Consider the following 6,165-nt stretch of genomic DNA (forward strand, 5'->3'; position numbering starts at 1 on the left):
ATTTGCATTCTAGTTAGTTTTGTAGAGCATTGAGTCGAGTTTCTTTAATTTGTCTCAGGTTTCTTAAACAATTTATTTTGGTTTAAAATTTGATATCAAGTCGGGTATAACAAAACAAAATTACATGTTTTTCTTGCGTTGAATGAACAAATAAGTCTGCTACCCTCTTTCGGGTCTCGGATGGCAAGAATATTTACTGAAAATATCAACTGTATTAATAAAGAACACAAACACAACCAATGCTTCTTTCAATGAGGTTGACAGTATCTTTCTGTTTGCTTAGAGGTCGCATATTTAAAATTTTAAATTATTATGGTGCTAGAGAATATTTTAGGTGCAAGTTTGAAGTATTCTCGTAATTTTATTCAAGGCTAAATGTAAAAAATCTGGCTTTTATTTTTGTTTCAATTATTTGATCAGTTTTCTCCGTTTAGTTAAATTGTTTTACTAATGTTTTATGTGAATTATTAATTTGCCTTTTACTACTGCATCACTGATTGTAAACGGAACGAATTATATGCGAAATCAAATCACTTCGAGAAGTTGTACATGTTATTTCAATTATTCAATTAATATGTGAATACAGAAATAGATTTTTGAGAAATTGAGTTAAATCAATTATCGGTGAATAGAAAATGACCCCTGCTTGAAACATTTCAATCAATACACAATGGCTGGTTATGTCACAATAAACCGATACTCATATAAATGCCCAATAATACTTACGTTGCATTCAAACCAATATGGGTCATGTGAATCGACTATAAATGAATAATATAATCCATGAACTACTTTTATGAACATAAAATCGTTTCAAATTGCCGTACTTCGATATACAATTAGACGTATAAACATGTATCAAATAATATCTATATAAAATTATCTGTGAGAAACACTGTCGATGTATACAAACATATCGCAAATTTTATTTTTAATTTTCAGTTTTGTAAAGAAAACTGTCCGAAAAGTTTAAAGTGTAGACAATAATAACGCCAGTTCTACTTACTTTTAGGAAAGAACTAGCAATTGATGTTAGTGAAATTATGCGCAAGTAGCGTATTTAGTTGGATTAGTTTCTTTTAATGCTGGCCAATTATTGGTATGCATAGTTTATCCAGTATTGGACAATGGGGTAATTTTATCTGTGAATACCAATATCAATGGCACGTCTTTAGACTCCCTTCTTTTATCTTCTCATTTGACGACTGGATATGTTATTTTCTAAATGAAAACCAAAGAAAAATATTTATAGTTTTAGATATAGCTTGATATTATTATCATTTAGCTGTAATCTAATAAAAATAAATTATTGAAATATTTTACACCATTGTTTCATTGGACCTGCCAAATTAAAGTAGTAAAAAGCTCGTAAAAAAGATGTAATCAGATCTGGTTTCATGTCCCTTTGAAAATTTATGTCATCAGTAAGTTGAAAATATGAACCCCCCATAGTGTTGGTAATTTGATATCCGACTTCATACACATTCTGCTCTCATCATTAGTTACTTATAGATATGTTTACCTGTCAATTTTTTCAGGCCATTTAATAAGGTGTTATTTTCATTGCTTAAAATAGTACTTTTGCTATATTCTGTTATTGGTGCTACTAGTATTTTTGAAAAGTTAAATTTGATTTGAAATTGGTTGGGCATTTTTGTTGTTTGTGCAAACGCACAAAAATATGTGTATAATCCACAAAATGCTTAACTAATGCGATTCAGGTTAAACTAACATTATGCTTGCCATCATAAGCGCTTAAATCGTTATTTTATCTGTGGTCATAAACGAATTCTTTCAGCAACTGTAAGCAATGTAAATAATGTAGAGCAAGTTTTCTCAAATATTAGTAGAACTCATCAGCAAACAGGATATGAATAATATTGAACACAACTGCCAAGTATAAAAAAAAATCTCAAAAGCCCATAAAGCACGTAACATATTTCGCAGACCCAAACTAGAGACTTTGAAAAATACTGGTTAATGAAAAAATAAATGAATATTTGATGTATTTTATTTATTTACAGAAGAATAATTAATAATTAGTGTTCAGTTCCGTTATGTTACTCATAAAGGCCATCTTTCATAAAACACAATATAAAAATAATATAAAATTATGAAACATCGTTCGATGAGAAAATAGCAACACGATTTGAGGTAATAAGAGGCAAAAGGGCAACAGACAGGTAGAAAAAGGAAAACAATCCCTTGAGTATTCTAAGAAAAATTCGTTCAAAAGTACCTTAAACTAATTGTCAATTTAAATGTGCAAAACACGAGCTATTGCAAGAAAGTGCGACTTTATTTAATTGCTTTAACCCCATTGCAAATCACAAAAATCTATTAGAGAAAATAATTGATTACCTGACAGGAAAAAAGTATTTAAATTAATTAATTAAATTAATGACAAGTTTTAATAAACGTACACGTAACGGTTTATGTATATTTAGAAACTACGGCATACATAATAACTAATAATGCTTAATTTGGCCACCAAAAAAAACCATCATCCACTTTGGTAACTTTCCTACGAAACATATTAATGTTTTACATTTCCTAAAAGAGGATATTCATAAATAGCTACTATCAGCGTCTACACATTTCCTGAGAAGCAAAAGTCTGTTTGAAAAAAATGATAACTTCCCATCTGCTACCTTTGGAAACCACTTTAAAGAAAATGATTGAGCTAATTTTATTGTAATGTCTCAAAGTTGATAAAAAAACAACGATTGTCAATAATCTTCTCAATAAGAACATATCAAGTTCAAGCCCCCCTTTATGTAGATCTATATTATCTACTTTTAGCCAACGCCCTATATTGTTGCCGTGAATAAGCCGAATGACAATGCATTGTACTACTAAACATGTAGGTGTGGGGATAGGTTGTTTTAATAATACCTGATGCCTTTTGGAAGTAGTATTGGAAGAGGAATTTGAGAAGGGCGTGAGAAATAAGCTCGGATTTCTGTGTACGAATAATAAATTTAAAGGTACCAACCCCAGAAAAAAATGGGAAATAAATAGTGAATTAGTACTTTTAGAGTGAAACATTGCTCCTTGGATAAATCCAATATTAAAAAGCTACCAAACTGCACTGGTCACCCAATAAATGTAACATGAAATTAATTTTCAAATGCACTTTTTTTGTTTAGTGATAAATAATCGCCTTACTTTAGGCGTTTAATAATAACTAATTTAAAATGAAGAATAAAGCAAATGCAAATTATATTAATTAAAAATCCTGATATTCATTAAAATGCATTCCAGAATCTAATGAGATAGTAAATACGCTCACGTGTTAAAGCTTTAAATGTAAATGATGAATACAATTTATTGCTAACGTAGTTGCTGTTTTTTGAAAAAGTATTCTTGATGTTAGGAACCACCTGGCAACTGCAGAAATCTGGTTTGTATAAGAATTATGATATCAATCTTCTAAATTTGAATATTCACTAAAAAAATACTAGTGCGAGTGGCAGATTTTCTATTTTCCTTCTCATAAACAGACCCATCTCCAATAAGAAAGGGGACACTCAATTTCAGCTGAACAATCCACAAAGTCAAAGTAATTAAAAAGTAACCACTCCACTAGGCCTAAAAACGACATGTTCTCACGTTACTGGCTTGATTTATTTTACAACGTTATATTTAACTAAAGTTATGTCAATCTTTTTCTGTAAATATCCATTTTTAACTGCATAAAAGAGGCGTAACTTATTACCAAGCAGCATTCTTCAGATTTCAGCCAAAGCTGCTGCTATAAACGGTCGTATTTGAAATATTCCATTTATTTTTATATCTCATACCAATGCTGTTGCAAATTGAAACGTATAAAGGCGTACGTTTAATGTCTAACAATTTATTTCGCTTTTGGCATGCTGCTACATTAAGGTAATAATACGTAATCGTAATAGTTGTAACAGATAGGGAACTGGGGTAGTTTGGGAAAACGGGCCATATGATATTATTGGAAACGCCTTCATAAGACTGAAGTGCCAAAATATTATCATGTTTGAGCTTCCCTATTGAGATGGATTTTACATTCAATTTCTTGTTAGTCTGTAACATAAATCGATATATTTAGTTGGGTTTCGCCGTTGATTAGAAATCGATGGAAACAAATGATCGGTTTACAGATACGAAACGCTTTTAAATAGAAATTGCAATGTTTTTCAGGTTTAAAACTCATATAGCTACTGGTACCTGACATGTTGAAACTATGTAACAAAAAACGATATGCGAATAAGTTTCGTTTAGTCAAACTTAGTTGCAAAAAACGAATTTCTCATAGAGAGTCATATTTCGTTAGCCAGATATTTTTTGAATTTAAATTAATTATTAACTTGGTTTAGCAGAAATACAGATGTTTAGCCTGACTATTTCTATTCAACTGCCCAGTTTTCACAAAAACACACAGACACTGCCAAAGATATAATTAAACCAATTCAATTTTCAGAGGAAATTGTGATTTCAACATTCATTTTTCAGGAAAAACATTATTTACACTCGATCTAGTTTTACTAGACGTTTTAAGTAAGTTTGATAATTGACTTAGCCTGAGAGAATTAGGGTTAGTTTGCGAGTTTCCCGGAAAGCGACATATCGCAAGCAAAAATAATTATTACGATGAAATGTTAAAATTCCACTCCATAAATGATATGAATATATATTAGTTTTTATGTTTTCAAATTTGCATAATTTGAAAACTTAAAAAGCTTTCAATCGTGATTCGCCTACTTATACAAACATTTTGTATAATCAGCCAATCAGCGAGTTTCAGATTTTTCGTAAAATCTTTCTCATAACCGCAATAATTCGTAATTCCAAATATTGGATGTACTCAACTCAATACATGATTTACACTCCAAGAAATTGAATCGAAGTACGCAACGCGCGGTTTATATTTCATAAATAATTCACCAACTCTCAGTGTAGTTGAACAAGAATCTGCTTACAATATTTAGCATCGTGCATTTCAAGCATTTTCTTCAAAATATTCGTTTTCAACTGCATCAAGTAATAATGCGTAACTTAATACCAACCTGCGTTCTTCAGCTGCATCAGCCAAGGTGGCCATAAGACACGTAATTTAAAATATGCTTTTTATTTCCACAATATATCATTTCCTGCTGTAGAAAATTACAACATTTAACGCTGTAATGTTAATACTTAATCTGCTATATATTTGCATATTTATTATAAATAGAATAATTATAGTGATTTGTAGCGATTATGATCAATAGTTAATCTGAATTTTTATACTTTCAATTTCTTGACGGAAATCATTTTTTCAGCACATGCTCGTTTAAATTAATTGAGGCACAGGTTCAGAGCCCCAATAGGAAAAGTCACCGAAAACGTTGTAATTATCGTTTCATTCTTCTCACATTTGATGCAGAGTTTCGTTTATTGTATATCGGATCAAAACGTTGCTTGTTCCAATTTTTCAATTCCAGTATCAATCAAGACAAAAAAGCACGATCAAAAGTATCTAGAATAATTTACATACAAAAATATACGTATTTTGTTTCCTTACGTAACGAGGAATTGAAAAAACCTTCCTTGTTTTATCATTAATTGATGTTTAACTCTAATGGATATTTAAGTAATACTAAAAACATAGACTTTTGCTGCTTGAAACAACGAAATGAAAATCGGAGAACAAATTATTGAACTTCAGATGCATACTTCTCTGCAGTACACAGTTAGCATTCGACTATCTTTGAAAGCACAATTTTTTAAAGCATTTATGAGAAATAATAGAACCATCAAAATCAACCTTGTTATTCCGCTTGCTCATACATATTCCACCAGAAGATAACCAGACACAAACCATTATTCCTATCCCTATAGTATTTTTATTTAACTTTTTATCTATGCTTTTTGTGATAAATAATATAACGTGTTTTGTTAGAAACCATCAACCGTATGATAAATTCAGATTATTACGATTGCTAAGAAACACGTTTTAACACATTATATGTATAATACAAAAAAATTTAAACCCAGATGGTGCTTCCTTTTCAATCGAAGTGTAGGTACTAGTGTTTTACATTTAAGTTTTTCTCCTCTAAAATACCTTCTGAACACAACTTCTGAACATAAAAATAAAAATTAACCGTATTGAGACATATTAAAAGAACATAACTAACAAATCAAAATCAATTC

General features: G+C 30.3%; 1 protein-coding gene across 2 annotated transcripts in view; it reads right to left on the reverse strand.

Moving 5' to 3' along the window:
- LOC109537154 overlaps positions 1-6,165 on the reverse strand; it is a 136,578-nt gene that overhangs the window by 52,056 nt on the left and 78,357 nt on the right. The gene's annotated exons all lie outside the window — the stretch shown is intronic.

Source organism: Dendroctonus ponderosae, unplaced genomic scaffold (assembly GCF_020466585.1).
Source record: "Dendroctonus ponderosae isolate FM_Combo_2020 unplaced genomic scaffold, Dpon_F_20191213v2 Dpon_F_20191213_4, whole genome shotgun sequence".
NCBI lineage: Eukaryota > Metazoa > Arthropoda > Insecta > Coleoptera > Curculionidae > Dendroctonus > Dendroctonus ponderosae.